Below are 18,855 nucleotides of genomic sequence, written 5' to 3' on the forward strand. Positions count from 1 at the left end.
TCAATATGAGGATCACTTGATTTTGGTATTTGGCAGTTCCAGAATTTACAGCTTCTAGATGCAGAAGTATGTGGTGAGGAAAGGTAATAGGAAAAGGTAGAAATCACAGCTATAATCACTCTACGCTTACTCTGTTCCCAGTTCTGCCCTTGGGTTGTGAACCTTAGCTGCCCTATGTTAAAGCCAAGAACAGGAAACACACATACACACACACACACACACACACACACACACACGACCTTCACCCACACTGCCCAGGGACAACCAAGAGCCCTTTGATCTAGATAGCCCTGCTCCTCATAAAAGTCATATTTCACTTCCTCTGAGCTATTTTTTTCTCACAGTGTCTCTATTTTTACATTCATTAAAACTGTTAAGGTCATGAAAAGGGAGGTTAAGAAATGTATCTTCCTAAAGATCAGAGGAAGTCTTTATTTTATGAGTCAATCTTTCAAGGATTAAACCCTTAAAAATGGTGAACAGTGATAAGACCTCTGGCCTTGGGCTCCAGCAGATGAGTCCCACTGCCAGGTGGGACACAGTCCTGGGTAACTGTGAATACTTACTCCAGCAGGCGTTATTCCCCCTGTTGGTGTTTTCTTGAATTCATAGACAGAGCTCTCATTGCTAGTGTACTAGCCAAATGCCTGCAAAAGGTGGAACTGGGATAGAGCCAAAGCTGGGAACTGGAGACTCATCCCAGGTTTGCCATGTAGGTAAGAACTCAACTCCTTGAATCATCCCTGCTTCTCTCTAGTGTCTACATCCGCAGCAAGCTGCAATTAGTATCCAAAGTTGGGAATGGAGCTCATGAGCTCCAATGTGGGATGCAGAACCATGAGCACGAAATGACAGTTTCTTCATTCATCTGCAACAGATTACATGTGGATGATTTTAGTATGTCAACAAGAAGGAAAAGGAGCCAAGGATAGCACAGTGCTAGGATGTCCCAATATCCCAAAATGGTGTTCATGTGAATCTGTGCTTATTCTGTGCTTGAAAATGACCTTTTCTGCATATTGTATGCGTTTCACAGGCACGGCAAGCACATCATGTCCCCAAATGAATTATTAGGTTGAGCTCAATCAAACTGAAGTTGAAGTTGCAAAGGCTGGATGTCATGTTCACTGCTACTGAAGAAGCCTTAACTGGAGCTCCAAAGGAATTGCTTTAGAATCTCATCATCTTTGTTTGTTATGTTGTTATCTGGGCACAGGGGAGAGGATGCCTCCTGCTGACCTCTCTTGCATTCTGAAACGCTTTCTGTCACATTCTTCGTAAGTGGGTAATCTGAAAATGCCCATTTTCATGGAAGCCTTGTACTATCTACACAGAAGAACAGAAAGGGCTTCTGACATTTAATTCCAGTCTGAAAGCTTAATCCTTCCTGGCCATTCACTTGCCAAATTCATGACCAAAATCTACCATAGTAATTAGATTTCGAAAATCCTTCTTTGACCCCTCTTTATTGACAAGGATTGGCTACTGAAAATTACAAATTCCAAATATAGTGTCAGGTTGTGCAGCTGGTCACTTTCCTCTGTTTTTTTTTTTTTTTAAGATTTGTTTTTTATTGGAAAGTCAGATATACAAAGAAGAGAAGAGAAGAGACAGAGAGGAAGATCTTCTGTCTGATGAGTCACTCCCCAAGTGACTGCAATGACCGGTGCTCTGTCAGTCGGAAGCCGGGAGCCAGGAACTTTCTCTAGTCTGCCACGCCGGTGCAGGACCCCAAGGCTTTGGCTGTCCTCGACTGCTTTCCCAGGGCACAAGCAGGGAACTGAGTGGGAAGTAGGGTTGCCAGGATTAGAACCGGTGCCCATATGGGTTCCGGGCATGTTCCGGGTGAGGACTTTGGCTGCTAGGCTGTCACGCTGTGCCCAACCTTCCATTTCATTCATAAGCACCCAGATATTGTATTTACTCTTTGTGGTGAACGGCAGTGGTAGCAAAGTGAGAAGTGTGATGTGACAAGGATCTGCAGAGCCCTGCCTGGCCAGTCAGTACGCCTCACACGGTCAACAATGCAGTGTGATTGCTCTGCCCACTAGGCTCAGAGGGCCAACTTCTCTAGGCCTGCTGGGAAAGCATCTGCCCCTTCCCTCATGCCAGCTGGATCTGTCATTTGTAATGATTTCTGGTTGGTTGTTCAGCAAGATCTATTTGCATACTTTCAAAATCAGCTTTATCTAACTAGCTAGCTTGTCAACGTTGTTGAGACTGCTCCTTTATTGGTTAGGAAAGTGTCAGTCACCTGTGCATGAGTTATAGTAATTTGTAAGAGTCACCCCGCTTCTTTTTTTTTTTTTTAAAGATTTATTCATTTTATTACAGCCAGATATACACAGAGGAGGAGAGACAGAGAAGAAGATCTTCCGTCCGATGATTCACTCCCCAAGTGAGCTGCAACGGGCCGATGCTCGCCGATCCGATGCCTGGAACCTGGAACCTCTTCTGGGTCTCCCACGCGGGTGCAGTGTCCCAAAGCATTGGGCCGTCCTCAACTGTTTTCCCAGGCCACAAGCAGGGAGCTGGATGGGAAGTGGAGCTGCCGGGATTAGAACCGGCTCCCATATGGGATCCCGGGGCTTTCAAGGCGAGGACTTTAGCCGCTAGACCACGCCGCCGGGCCCACCCCGCTTCTTTAAATGAGAAAAACGGAAGATGACACTGGCATGATAATGTAATAGCAAGTATCAGAAGCATAGATTTCAAGATTAATATCCAAAAAAATCAAAGAAATTGTTTTTGAATTTTATTTTAAGAAAAGTGAGCGCATCCAGCTAACCACTTTTTAAAACATAAGGGAAAAATAAAGCTGTGTAAGGAGAGGGCCGGATGCCGTGCCTCACTTGGCTCATCTCCCTTCATTCACTCGATCCCTTATGGGTTCCAGATTGTGTCCTGGCTATTCCACTTAGCATTCACCTCCCTGATTGTGGCCTGGGACAGCAGTGGAGTAAAGTCTATGGCTTGGAACCTTGTACCTTCAAGGAGAAGCAGAGAAAGCTCCTGGCTTGTGGCTTCAGATTGGCTTAGCACCTGCTATTGTAGCCATTTGGGGAGGGAACCAGAGATGGAAGCTCTTCCTCTCCATCTCTGCTCTCCATAAATCTGCTTTTCCAATAAAAATGAATAAAAATCAATCTTTAAGAAAATCTGGAACACAGATTTAATGCACTTCATAGCGTTTTATGGTTTTTGAACCAGAACACAGCAGTAACCTCAATCGTTGTCTCACAGGAAAGAAGAATTTTCATGTGGACACAGTTAAGTTTTCAAGTAAGATTTATTAGAAAAGCTGAGAAGAGAGGTCCCCATGCTAGTGACGTCTTAAAGCTAGGGGCTTCAAGAGAGAAAAGAACCCTCACTCCCTGCCACGGTGGCAGGAGCAAGAGAGGCGAAAGCCAAACCTCCTGCCATAGGGGCAAGGAGCAAAGAAAACCTTAAACCTCTGCCATAGTGGCGGAAGGAAAGAACAAGAAACTTCCCAACTAATGGTGGGGATATTGTCGTAACAACTTCACTTCAAAGGAGTTTTTCCATAAAAAAAAAGGAGAATTATTGGTTTCCATGATATCTGGCCTTGGGAAAAAAGGCCAAAAAAGGTGTGACTGGCCAACTTCCTCAGTCTCTTTTTGATGATAAAGAGACCAGCGCCCCCTTCGCAATGGCCAGAGCCTGAGACTAGGGAACTGGTGTGTTAATGTCACCCTTGTCTCTTGGGGAAGAGTATTCCTGACATATTAAATATGCACTTGTCTCTTAGGAGAAATGTGCTCTGGTGAATCTAAATCTAAGACATGGTAGAGAAATACTCTTTTATATTTGAGAAAAATGACTCAGGGACCCACAATACCCTAACTGCCACCTACACAGTGTGACTCCTCTCACAACAGGTAGAATTACAAGATAACCATGTTCCCCAATAACACGGGAAGCTATGATTTAATGTCAATATGTTGGCCTAGCAATATTAGTTGTACTGAACTAAAATAAATTTATTTATTTATTTATTTATTTATTTATTTATTTATTTATTTATTTATTTATTTATCTATTTATTTGAGAGAGTCATAGAGGCAGTAAGACACGCACAGAAAAAAAGAGGCACACACAGAGAGAAAGAGAGAAGAAAGAGTGTGAGAGAGAGACCATTCAACTGCACAGTTACTTGCCAGATGGGTGCACCCACTGGGGCCGAGATACTCTGAATCCGGGAGACAGGAGCATCTTCTCTCACAGGGGTGCAGGACTCCAAGCACTTAGTCTGTCCTTCACTGCTTTCCCAGGCACATCAGTGAGGAGAAGTTGGGACTCAAAAGGCACCCAAACTGAATTTGGCATTGCAGATGGTGGCTGAACCTGCTATTGCATAACGCCGGACCCAAATAGTCAGTTGTTGTTGATGGACTAATTATGAGGTATTACTGAAAGTTGGTAAGGTCCCACTTTCCTGATCTGTAACCTGAATTAAAAAGTATGATTTTATGTAAATGAAAGCCATACTGGGGCGACACATTTGAATCCTGTAACCTCATTCAGATCCCATTCTGTCAGAGAGGGAACTTAGTGCTTATCCTGTGAAGAAATGGGTTGAGGGCTTTCCTGCCCGGCTCAGCAAGCCTTTCCAGCAACCATAGATCCCAGGTAGCATTGATTGTGTTTGAAGATGAGAATCCAGAGATGGTGAGAAATCAGGTCATTGGACCAAGTTAGCAGCTGCCAAGGCTTGGATTTGTTCTCACAGTATCTGACTCTGCCATTGGGAGCGGCATTGTGTTGATTATTCAATATCCTGATGGGTAAGCATGGGGAGGGATCAGCTTGGGAAGTGAGCTCAGGACTCATTGTCGGTTCCACACCAGCTCTGTCCAAAACTCATAACTGGTGCAGTTACAAGACATTCAAATGATTTCTTCTTTGAGGGAAGTTGGTGATTTTGTTGCAAGAGGTAAGTGTAAGTGTGTATGTGTAAGCCCCACAGGTATGCACATCTTTCTGTATACACATTTCTCCTTTTGCCACACAGGATTTAAAAGAGGTGGACTTATTCCCTCAAACAAACAAACAAAAACCAACAACAACCAAAAGAAAAAAACTATTCCTGTTAGGGTATTGATCAATAGCACAATATTTTCATGTAGCTTTGTGCCTTGCCACTGGGCAGCACACTTAACCCTGGAATGAGTGTGTAAAAAGTACATAGAAGCCCACATTTACTCTTCACTAGGTGAGGCCTTCAATGACCAAAGACAAGAAGGACAGCAGTTTACTCTAGTGCAGGTGCTCATGCTCTTTTGAAAATAATAATAATAAAAAAGGTTTGTGCAGAGAGGGCCCAGGTTTACCTGATAGGGAGTGGGGAGAAAGCTCATGAGGGCTATCTGGGCAGTGCCAGTGGGATTAAAGGGAGCTCATTTCCAGAACACTACTGTGCAGAACGGATGGCGGTGCCACAGCAGGCCCCTGAGCCTTTTCCCCAAGACAAGGGCACACAGGAGGCGCAAACACAGAGTGGAAGGCTCAGAGAACAGAACAGGAGACTGTGAGCTGGAGAGACGCAAAGCAGCAGATCCAGCAGTGACGGCCTCGCTGGGTCAGCAGAGAAGCGCTAGAACATCATGTGTGACCAGCAGTCAAGACTAGGGAGGAGCAACAGGTGTCCCAGGGTGCAGGAATCTCCAGACCAGAAACAAGCGTGCCTTGCTCAGACACACAGCAGTTCTCATTTGGTCCCTGATGGCCAGGCCTGGGTATAAGTTCCGGAGCCACCACTTGCTGTTTACAGCTTCCTTGTGCGACTACATTACATCGCGTAACACTCTGTCATGGTACAAAGGCATTGCCATTCTCAAAAAATCCTTCTGTTGTCTTCATAAAGTGAAGGGCTAATGGCCCATGTAATTGAAGTTAGAAGCTCCAGTGAGCTGAACTCAGTTGCACCACTGGAATTCAAATTTTCTTGCATACATAAGCAGCTATCTCCAATGACATATGGCCTTACTGTAACTTGATTTTATCTGGTCGTATCACATAACATAATTCAGCACAAGAGGTAAATAAAATCAACCTCACAAACCCTAAGAAAAGCAAACAAAAAATCATTTAGTATTGTTTCTGAGGCTATTCAGGTATGAGCTGTCTGAACACAATATTATTGCCAGCATTACAATATTACCAAGAGTTAATAAGAATTGTCTTGATTTTCTCACCTCTAAGTTGGAGATATTACCATCCCATTCTTGTCAGGGAATTGTGGTGGTTCAGATGTAGTAATCTACAGTGCCTCAGCATGTGAGATCGTGATCAATAGTTTATCTGTGTGCCAATGGTTGCCAGGTAGGCCAACCACTGCGGGCACCCCCCCCTTTTATGTTACTGTTCTTACATGTTCCTATTTGTATTTCCCTCCTGAATTCCTGAACTGTAACACCAATGACTGCAATAATAGTAAGAAATGATCACAAGAGTTTTTCCTCCATGAAAGAAACACACTTGGTTTACATGGGATCAGGAATCTCTCGCCATGACAAAGCGAAATCAGGCATCATCTCAGTTTTTCAGAAAAGAAAGTTGGAATTCAGACAGATCGAATTTCCAATCACGTCTTGGGGGCAGAGTGAAGCTCACTGTCAGGTTGCTTCAGTTCCCGCCAGAGCTGTCTCTGGCTCCTAGGAGTGCTTCAGTTTCTTTCAGAATCGCCTTCTTACAAAAACCCTGTATGTTCTCCAAAGACTCTTGGCACCAGCAGCCTCTGTGGCATGGTCGCTTCCCTCACCTTATCTGAGCTCCCATCTCAGCGCAAGGAGTTCACCTACCCTAATCATTTCCACTGCTCTTAACTATGTCTGGAGGCCCAGTTAGAGTCCAGGGTCCACATTGTTCTGCCCATGCGAAATACTCTTGCGCCTTATTTCTGAGTAACAAAAGAGCCATTTCCAGGATTTTCTTGCCTGGGAAGCCTTTATGAACACCTTTTCCAGGAATTACTTTCTCAGTTGTCTCAGAAACCCAGCACTGTCCTTGCTTGAAGCACCTGCCGTGCTTCTGTCCCCAGACAGTTCCTCCAAGCTGATATACTGGGAGTTGTGAAAGGCAGCCCTGCACTAGGGGTAGGTTTACGTGTTTGTATCCTAGTGCACTCAATGGCAGAAAATAAACTCAGAGAATATTGTTGAATAAATGAAGAAGTTCAACAAAATGCTGTCAGCTGCCATGGGTTCATGACTGCTACAAAGCAGCTATGCTCTGACGGGAATTAAAGCGATTGAAGTAGGTCTTTCTTTTTGCACTGGCCTTGAACTGATGTTCATTGTGCAACATTACCAGTATAATGTGTTACTTTTCCCAGTCACATATAACAAATGTGTATGGAGGCACATTTGTAAAAGCCAAAGGTGAGACAATGTCTGTGTCCCATCTCATTGCACCACAAGCTCATTTCAAGGGTTCATTAGTTGCCTAATTTGACTCTCATTATTTTGCAGGAGTGAAAAGACAGGGGGATCTAGGATAAATATACTATCCCCATTAAATAGAAGGATGGGTGACAGAATTAAGAAATCTTCCCCGGAGAAATTAACCCATGGGAAAAAAGGGCAGGATTGGTGGTGGTGAAATCTTGGTTGCCAGTTGAATTTACAAACTTGGTTCCCGACAGAAACAATGGAAACTATCAATAAAATACATTTAGTAGTTTTTTCTATATAGCAATCTATTTTTCCAAAGCTGGCTATTAGTAATATGCCCTTAGCAAGGTGTCTGGCACTGTGCTACTTTTGCCTCATGAAATCCATACTGTCTACTTCCAGTCAATAAAAATGCACTATATAATGAAATCCAATTGTGCATGTTCGCAGGACCCAGACACCCTGTGGATAATTGAAATGAAAGACAGAGGAACGTAAGTAATTGGCTGCCATCAACAACCCCAAATGTGTCTCCCACCTAACATGTCAGATGTCCTAGCAATTTCTCTGCACATGTCCCCTTGCTGAGCAGTCACTGTTTCTCAACACTCATGATTTCATCTTCCCAGAGGAAATACTGCATTTTAGAAGAATCATCAAAGTCTTTATTTGGACAAACTGGTTCTCAGTTTGTGGTTTTTGATTTTTCATGGCTTGTAACTTGAGGTTTTATTTCAGCCATTTGGTTTCCTTATGCATGTGCAATCAGGATTTAAAAGTGTCTATTATACAGATTGTCGGAAAAGTTAAATGAAAATGAAGGGGTCCGAGTGTGCTAATGTAGGCAGCATGGCCCCCTTCTAGTTTCCACTCCTTCCTTGCATGGAGAAGTGTGAGGAACAAAAGGAAGGGAACCTGAGTGACTCAGCATCTGTGCCATGCATGGCTCTCTGCCCAAGCTGACCACCTCTCCTGAGGTCTCAGTTCTACTGAGCAAGATGTTCTCCAAGCCAGCTCCTGTTGAGGGCCAGGTGTACTTCCGGAAAGCAATGTGGGCTCTGTGCTTGAAGTCCCATCAATGCTCAGCCACAGGGAAGCAGAGGAGTCATGGCTGTCATATATTCCCCATGGCACTTCTGTCTTTCCACATGTACCAGGGGATGACAGCAAGCTTGACAATCTCCTTTCCTCTGTATGTCTATCATTTGTGCCCACCTTCTATTATGAAGAATAGGCTTGTAGTGAGTTCACTGTAAAAAAAAAACATAAACAAAAAATCAAAAAACATGGGTCACTCAAGTGAGCATAAGAAGAACACAGATTAAATAAAGCAGGGTTTATTTCTATCTACAGCTGCAAAAACTCTGTTTCCTAAGCTTGTTTTAAGCTTTTCTGGCCTGGTGACTACTTCCCCACTCTCTCTCTTTTCCACAGCTACTACACATTAGCACTTACTTGTACGTCTGCATTCTGCCCATAGCCACTGCCATGTTAACATCTTTTCTCTGCGAAAAACTCGCCATGCAAACCTAGCTTCTGTTTGCTCAGTTTTAATTGTCTGAGTTTGCTTTATTTCTATTGCATTTCCTCAGTCTTGATTATGTGTCAGCATCTCTTTAATTCATGTTCTCCTTTGCCATATAAACATTATTTATTTCTTTCCATTCCCCAAAGTCAGGGCAAACACAGCATCTTCCATGAAGACTTGCTGACAACCCAAACTCCATCCAAGATGCTATTTCCTGAACTCTAGAATAATAGATTACAGCCGTGTCAGGAAACTCTGAGTGTAGATACACTGTCGAATAGTAGGTGTTAAGTATTGAAATTATCATGCAGATAATCTAGGGCATGTGGCCTTCATACTTAAAGACTGATATCCGATTTTGAAGTGAATAAATGTCCACATGTTTTCCCTGAGGGTATAATCTTGGCTATACTTGAGTACAGGGGTCATGCCTTTCCCAATGTATAAGTTTGCAGAACTGTAGCTGAATCAAAAAGCCTGAGAAATACTTCTGACCTTCATGTTTTGAACTCTTTCATTGTGGTACCCATGAGTGACAAGAATGGAAAGAGAAAGGAGGAACAGAGATGAAAAGTGAAAAAGATTTTACCAAAGTCTGGGGGCCGTGTATGTTTCCTGCATGTGAACAGATACGTGAAACACACCTAATTACTTTTAAGCTGAAACTGGCTGGCTAGATTGCTTAGATTAATTGTCATGTCACCCACTTCTCTGGGAAAGCTCTGTTAGATTCCAAAGAAAAGGACCCAACCTTCTTTTCTTTGGACATGCTGACAATAATCTGTTGGGGAAAAAAGACATTAGAAAAGAAGAGAAGGGAAAAGTTACTAATGATATAAATGTATTGACACACAGTTGTAGATACTAGGAAGTTCAACACCAAGAGACAGGCATCTGGCATGAAACTTCTTGCAACATCATTCCGTGGTGAAAGATGAGTAGAGAATATTTAGAAGGAGGGAGGAAGGCTGAGAGTGGAAGAGAAGAAAAAATAAGAGGAAGAAGAAGAAAGAGGAGGAAGAGGCGGTGGTAGTGGAGGAGGAGAAGAAAGAGGAAGAATGAGGAGGAAGAGGAAAGGGGGAAGAAGGAAGAAAAATGGAGGAGGGACAGTGGAGGACATGAAAGAGGAGAGTGTTAGAAGAGGGGGATGCAGGAAGTGGTGGAAAAGGTCAAATTCAGTCTTTTTTTTAGGATTTATTTTTATTTTTTATTGAAAAAGCAAATATACAGAGAGGAGAAGAGACAGAGAGGAAGATCTTCTATCCGATGATTCTCTTTTCAAATGGCCACAAAGGCTGCAGCTGAGCCAATCCGAAGACAGGAGCCAAGAACTTCTTCCACGTCTCCCACGCAGGTGCAGGGTCCCTTGTTGGGTAGCATGGCCACCACGATTAGAACTGGTGACCATATGGGATCCCGGTGCGTTCAAGGGAGGACTTCAGCCACTATTCTATTGTGCTAGGCCTCTCATACTCAGTCTTTTGTAAGGAATCCCTCCTGTAATGTAATGGATCCTTCATGAAGATTTAATCTTCAGTACTCAAATCCCTCCTCTTAGATCCTACTTCACAACTTGTTCCATTGGCTATCAAGTTTCCAACACACAAGTTTCCAACCTTGATGAACTTATCTAAATCATGGCAATGTTACACATACTTTTGTCCTTACACCATGACATGTTTGTGGAAAAGTGAAATAAAAAGTAAGTTTCTTTTGGAACATTTTTTAAAAATGTATGCATTTTTTTTCATAATAAGCATTTCCATGGACTTTCTGAAGATCTATCATTTATGCTCTGATGTTTTGAGATATCCTATCCAAAGTTGTCTAGAGTGTTAGGTTTGGCTTCCTCTAAGAGAGGCACCCCTTCCTGAAGTGTATTGGACAGGAATCCTTACCCTTCAGTTTCCTGCCTCATTCTTTGCTTTAGCAGGATTCCCATTATACTGTCCCCTGTGCGCATCTACCATGTTTCAGTGAGGCTCAGATTTTCTTTTCCATGCATCTTCCCTTGGATGAATTCTGGGTTGTTGACTTCAACATTCGTTTTCTTTCACCTTTTGGTATATTTCCGAGCCAGTGAGTCAATGAATGAAACAAAGTTCCATAATGAACTTTATGTTTTTTTTTCCTTTCTCACATTTTTAAATGACCTGTATGTTAAATCTAACCAGACTTTATGTGAATGTGTGGTGTGTGTGTGTGTGTGAAACAAATGGGAAAGAAAACAAATCAGATCTGATGAATCCATTTAGGAATCACTGTAGAAAAATCTTGAATAGCGATGTAACAACACCCTGAACTCATGTTTTCAGACTTAACAACATAGTTCCAAAGCGCAGGAAACAAGTCCAATTCTAAAATAATTTTTCATACATCAATATCTACATACTGAGCACACACAAGGCATTGCTACCTGAGACACTTTTAGAAAATAAACCATGGAGCAAAGAGCATTCCATCAGGCAAGGAGTGTGTGGCAGTGTGTATCTTGAATACTGTGCAAATTTCAGTCAGTGTCAGAACCTGCAGAGGAAGGCGCTGTTTTGTCCTCGCCTTTGAAGTGATGCCTGAGAGTGGAGATATGAGGCAAAAAGGACATCCAGTGCACTTGGAGGCTCATTGGATTGCTCCCCAACACTTGGTGGAGGAATGGGCTGGGCTGTGCATCACAGGGTAGACCCAGGAGATGGCCTGATGATAAAACCTATATCCTAGGAGATATACCTTGGCAGCAACTCCATTTTGCCAATTTTCATGGATGCCTACGAGCGTGCACATGTATCTTACCAAGATCAGTTTTCTTCCATGGAAAATGAAGAAAATTGCATTATATCAAAGTGAAAAAATGGGAGATGGCCCTTTTCAGTTAAGGGAAGTTACGACATAGGGCTGGTGGTACTAAGCCACACCTGCATCAAGCCCTTCCTTAACAGTGTCTTAAAGGCTCAGTGACGACAGCTGGGTAAGATCTAGAGAAAGGTCAGGGATAAAGGCATCTGAACTCCTCTCTCCCTTCCTGTACCAAGCAACCTTTCTTCCCAGCATAAGAAGCAAAGCAGAGGAGAGGGCAAGCAGGTGCTAAGGTCCAAGGGTTTATTCCTTGCTTTTACTCAGGACTCCAGCATTTTTTCCTCCTAGAGGATCTTGTGTTCTTAGTACAGTGGTGTGGAAAAATGGGATATGCAATTCACACCTGTTTAGCAGATGTGGCTTCCTAAGTAAGTGCACGTCTGTGTAGACTTTAAGCTGCATTTTCCCACAGGTCAATGTTCTCCTACAGTTTTCTCCTTTAACCCCTGATGGCTTTACATTGAAATTTCATCACAGGACGTGTGCACCTGGACAGAGGATGTGTTCTGTGCGTAAGTTCAGGATTTCTTTTCAGATGTGAGATCAGGGCAGGCAGTTGGACTGATTCTCTGCATTTCCACATCTTGGTCAAATAGGAGAGAAAGAGAAAATCAAAGTTCCTGTACCTATTGGTAAGGCGTATCACTCATTCTGAGAGCAGGAGTAGATTGGGCAACCAGAATCTAAGGAAGAAATGATGATCCCAGGCTTTCCCATGTTCCTTGCCCTTCAATGGCCCTGAATACTGCAGCACAATCCTGGTGTGTGTGCTCCTTTGATTGAGTGGCAGAGAGAGCATGAGCTGCCGTCTGTTGCCTCACTCCATAAATTCTCACTTTGACTGGGCAGGAGCCAGGAATTCAATCCAAGTCCCACATAAGCAGCTGAAACCAATTCTGCTGCCTTCTGCATCCATGTTAGCAGGAAGAGGGAGTCACAACCAGAATATGGATGCAGGAACTGGACTCAGGTGGTCCTGTGCGGGACAAAGAGATCTTAAATACTAGATAAATTGCCAACAAACATCGCAACCTCACATCTGTCCAGGCCGGCTGTGCCTCCTTGGCTGTTTCCAAAACAACCCCCTGGTGTCTGTAAACAGTGCAGAAGCAACTTCCTGATGCCACCAGGCAGTACGTGGAAGACCGGAGGAGGGTCAGCTCTGCACTTGCAAGCTCACTCCTGCCACAGTGCTCTTTGCAATCAGCTCAACTTGGAGATGCAAATCCAGGCTTCTGTCTCTGTGCTAGCTCTTCATTATAAATCCATCTTGGATGTAGCAGAAAGCAATTAATTTTGTACTTTTTCAAAATATTGTATAAATAAGTACAATTAAAATTATAGTTTAAACACAGACATACATAGAGGAAAAAATGAAAAGCCTTAAATTAAGGGATCTATTGGCAAACAGCTTACACAATTAAAGATAATTTGTTTATAGTATCTTCAGAACTGATTTAAAGTAACATGACAGTTCTTAAAATCAGAAAATAAAAACTGGCATTAGCAGGTAACAGAGAAATCTATAGAAATGAAGAAAACTCACTGTCTTCCTATAAGTTCCTCTAATATTTGTTTCTGATTAACATAGCAATGTTACACAGCATGCTTGCTATTTACAAAAATTGAATTTAATGGTATCTATTTTATTAAAACTATCTCACATCGATCTAAACCTGCATTTCCACCTTTGTTTTAATTGTGTGCCATTGTTTATTACTCCCTTATGCTTCAAGTAGCTATAGATTTAAGTCTCAGCTGGTAATTTGCAAGTTGACTATAGACATGCACAACAAGGAACATTTACCTGGAGGTGTTAGAGCACAGATGGCCTTTGTAATTTGGCCTGATAATAATGAGAAGCCAGTAGACCACGTAATTTCAGTAGCAGGCACTGATTTCTGACAACTGCTGAGACTTGGAGTCTGAGATCACAAAGTCACTGTTTCAGTGTCTGGTAAGAGCGTTTTCCTGCTTCCTAGATGACTAGCTTCTTGTGTCTTCTCAACAGGTGTGTGTATGTGTGTGTGTGTGTGTGTGTGTGTGTGTACTCATATATATGCATGTGTGTGTGCACAGAAAAGTTCATTTGATGATAACTCTGAGGCACCCAAGTGAGGAAGAGTGTTCCAAGGGTGTTCCTTGCGTGGTCTTGATTGTTCTGAGAATTTGGTGAGGAACTGAATCTAAGACCTGTTGGCTGTCCTGTCTACATCCACGTGCCCACAGACCTTGATGTAGAGCTTGGCCTGGAGTATTGCTCAACCTGTCCTTATTTCCATCTTTGGATGAGATACTCAAAGTCTTCTAATGGCTTGGATGACCTGGCTGTAGTGACTGCCATGTTTATCTCAATCCGCTTTCCATTCTTGCCTTTGGATCAGCAACTGAAGTGACTTAATCCTGCAACATGTGCTCTGGGGTTGCACCACATTTCTATGTGAGCTTTCCTGAGTTCAGAGATCAGGTCTCTTCTTATGATGGTGTCAGTCTTATTTTACGTACTGCACCCTGATGATCCAGTCATTACCTGGAGGTTACAAATCTGCATACTGTCACCTTGGGAGTTAGAATTTTCACATATCCATTCAATGTACTAAATAGATATGGTAGAGTTCTTACTTACCACCACATCCTGCCATTTGAAGAGAAACCTATTCTACTTCTGTCCTTTTAACATACTAGAACATACTCAGTCATTCACAAAGCACAGCTTAACTATTGCTGTTTTAGTGGATGTCTCCCCAGGTACTGAGCTGTGTGCAGCAGATCCACTTGTAATTGACAGGGACTTGGGATACTGCCCTTGTCCAGAAGAGGACATAGGGTGCTATATGAGATCAAACATGGTCTATAATATGACTACCCTTTTAAGATCACAGAGAGGGAAAGAGAAAGCCGGTTTCTAGGAAGTAGGTTGAACATGGGTCGAGTTCCCTTGATCCCTGGACAGAGAAAGTGACTGCCAGTAGAAGAAGCTCCATTAGACAAAGAAGAAGCAGTCCAGGTGTGGATGCTTCCATGGTCAGCCGCAGGTAACTGGGTTAAGACCTAAGACCAGTGCTGAGCATGGCAAGCTTCAGAAGGAAGTGGGAAGAAGAGCAGGCCCCATCCCCTTGTCGCAGCTGGCCCAACTCACTCTGTTGACGAGGGTATGAACACGACTTTCTTTTGGCCCCTTTGTCAACTGCGTTCAGGGAGCAGTAGTTGCCACTAACTTTATTGAGAGATTTGGAAACCTGGTGAAGCAGCTTTAAAATCCAGCCAGCCCGCTTAGTTAATGTTAGGCAGTTTGAAGCTCTCCTAATGAGCTCCTTAATGAACGCCATCTTTCAGCATTTCCAAAATGTTCTCTTCCATTTCCATTGTCATGCGAATTACAATGAAATGTCTTAGCTTAGTGGTGGGAGGCACTTAATCGATTTCCAAGATTATTTCGTTTAAAAGAAAATGCAGGTGTACACATGCAACAAGGCAGTTGTGTCTAAAAACGAGCATATGGTCTACGTCCACAGATTTGCATTGTGGGAAGAAAGGTTGCCTCTGTCTTCTGAGCCTCAGGAGCCCCTGTAAAGAGGTCTTCCTGGTTAGGCAAAATCTCAGGCTCAGGGATCAATAGCAGCCACTGTTCACTTAGCCCACACAATGTTTTGTGTGTTTGTACTGAATAAGTGTATACTCTATCATACAGAATATCTTACCATCTAGTGAATGGCAAACACTGATTGGAAAAATTATTTCATTTTTAAAAGTTAGTTATTTTCATTGGAAAGGCAGATTTATATAGTGAAGGGAAGACATGCAGAAAAAAATTTTCATCTGCTGGTTAACTCTCCAAATGGATGCCATGGCCAGGGCTGGAGAGAAAGGCCACAAACACGGAGCTGGATTGGAGGTGGAGCAGCTCAGACACAAACCAGTGCCCGTATCACCATGTTCAGGAACTTGCATGGGGAGGATTAGCCAACTGAGCCATCACAACAGGGCCAAGAATCCAGGATTCTAAAGAATGCAGAAGAGGGCCCGGCACAGTGGCATAGCGGCTAAGTCCTTGCATTGAATACACCAGGATTCCATGTGGGTGCTGGTTCTAATCCCAGAAGCTCCACTTTCCATCCAGCTCGCTGCTTGTGGTCTGGGAAAGTAGTCGAGGATGGTCCAAAGCCTTGGGACTCTGCACCTGGGTAGCAGACCTGGAGGAAGTTCCTGGCTCCTGGCTTCGGAACAGTACAGCACTGACTGTTGCAGCTCACTTGGGGAGTGAATCATCGGACAGAAGATCTTCCTCTCTGTCTTTCTTCCTCTCTGTATATCTGATGTTGTAATAAAAATAAATAAATCTTAAAAAAAAGAATTCAGAAGAAAAACTAATATATTCACTTAAGAATTGAAGAACTTGTGGAGTGAGCACATTTGAAGGAAGATAATGACGCGGAATACTACTTATTAAGTCTTCTACAGATGGGTGTTTTGGTTCCTGGGCTGGTACAGTGGAACAAGGCACCATGTGGGCTGCCAGGCTTCAATGTTTAAGGGCTTATTCAGAGTTTAGCTACTCACTTCTGATTCAGTTTCCTACTAATGTACATTCGGAGAGCATACAGAAAATCAGTGAAACCTGGATGGAATTTCTGGCTCCCTGGATCTGGGCTTCAGCCTGCTCCAGTCACAGATCAAAGATTCTCTCTCTCTTTCACTTTGTTTCCTCTCTGTCTCTCTCTCTCACACACACACCCACAGAATTTCAAATAAATTGTATTTTTAAAGCATTTTCCAAATAGTAAACATTCTATCAAGTAAGAAAATATTTATCATTACAAGTACCCTATGACATAGTGTATCAAGTTTCACCAGACAATGTGTGTTTGTGTGTGTGTGTGTAAGAGAGAGAGAACAACACACACACACACACACACACACACACACACACACAGGTGGTTAGGAACTGACATTCCTAGTCATGGAGGCTGAGAGTCTCAGTATCTGCGCTCAACAGCCTTGGTCCCTAGGAGAGCTGATGGGATAGTTCTAGGCCATATCTGAAGGCCAAAGCTCAGGGAAGATGATGGTATGCATTCAAGTCCAAGCTGGATGGATGTCAGACATCCTGAACACACACCCTTTCTGTTTTCAGTTCCCTCAGGTCTTCAGGATGAGGCACACTGATGATGGGAAGGATCTTGAGGTTTAGTTAGTCTAGTGAATTAGTATTCATGGCATCCCCCAATGCCATAACAGATGCATTAAGAAATGTTGCAGTAAGTATCTTGGCACCCCAAGGTCTTGTGTAGTTGACACAGGAAAATGGCCATTGTGGATAGATTCCTGTCTGCCTAATTGTGGGAGTCTAAATAGATAGAAATGAAGGAATCATGCAAATATTATACTCTGGGTAATAGCGATAGCAGAGCTTGAATCCACAAACATGAATTCTTGGGTTTCTCTTGCTTGCTGACAATAAGCTCGTTAATGGTACGTGCCACGTACTTCAGTAAGCAATGAACTGTAAATCCTGAGCTCTCAGGCACAGCAAATAGAGGCATAATCAAATAAATTCACAACAATGTTAATTTGACACACCTCTAGTGGCATCTATAATGTGGTTCTGAGGTATGACACTTAGGTATATATGCTAAGCTGCTGATACAAAGCAGTGCAATTAGCATTGCTTTTGTGCAGGCAAGCCCTGTGTATGTTTTCGCATTTCTCACTTTGTGAGCTCTTTAGGATTTATAATTAGTTATCATTGTTGACAGATTTTGAAAACTCATGGCCAAGAGGCTACCTTGATTTATTTAATTATGAATTTGCTTAGTGTTTGCACTGTGTTCTTCCAGTCCATTAAGGGTATTTGAGATTGTTTGCTGAGGCCATTGACAATGCAAGAGGAAAAATATTTATACTCAGCTGGTATGTTTAATGTTGTAACATGTTATATGTATGCATACTGGTGAAACATATCATATATTACACATTATTTACATATTAAGTGCTTAGACCTAATAGATATAGACAATGTAAATATACATTACAAATTATATCATGAAAGTATATTATATACACAGCTAATGCATAATCTATGTATACTCTGCTAAGGTGTTATATATTATATATTATATAGTATAAATTGTATAGTCTATGTATGTATACTTATGCATACACACTGCTTATACATATGCACACACTGCTAACATATTTCACAGCTAATATAGATATTGTATATACACACTGCTAATATCTATAATATGTGATGTGCTGCAGATTACATATTATATATACACACTGCTTATATTTATTAGACAAGCACATTACTAATATACATTGTTATATACTGTAAATTATATATTTGCACACTACTGATATGTAATATTATACCCAATAATCCTATGTTACTATCTACTAACACAGAAAATGCAATCACTGACGTTGAGGCAAACTTCACAAGATGCTGCAGCTGGACTCTCTCACTACCCCCATCGCATGCCTCACAACTGTTTTACTCTGAGCTAGAGCCAAACATGCCGCATCGTTCTCCAATCTTGACATCCATCCGGGAGTTAAAAGGAGTGTCTGTGTTCAGTCCTGTACCGTTTTACGTATTTCTTCTTGGATCCCTCCTCTGTTGGATTCCCAAACACTTGCTCTCCATGGGATCGTAAAGCTTGAGGCACAGGACAGGAATGATCTCTGTGGAATTCCCACTTCATGAAAAGTGACCTGAGGAGGGACTGGGGGCTGTTCTTTCTTTCCCCTGGCCTGTGGTAGCACTGGAGTTATAATTGGGTCAAGTCTGTGTGGGCTGTGATGATACACTGACTGTCAAGTGTTCACGGAAAGGACAAATGGACCCTTTTAAAAGGAAGGGAAGGTGAATTGTGCAGATGATGAAAGAACATAATAAAGGGGACTATCAGAGACTATTTTATGAAAGAAAATTCCAGTGTGGATAAGGTTTCTGTAGAGAATCTTGAGTTGTCAATAGAAGCCACAGAGACTTGACATTTGCTATGAACTTTCAAAGGAAGACAAGACAAAATGCAGTGATTTCTTTAAAAAAAAAAA

Source organism: Ochotona princeps, chromosome 5 (assembly GCF_030435755.1).
Source record: "Ochotona princeps isolate mOchPri1 chromosome 5, mOchPri1.hap1, whole genome shotgun sequence".
NCBI classification, from domain to species: Eukaryota; Metazoa; Chordata; class Mammalia; order Lagomorpha; family Ochotonidae; genus Ochotona; species Ochotona princeps.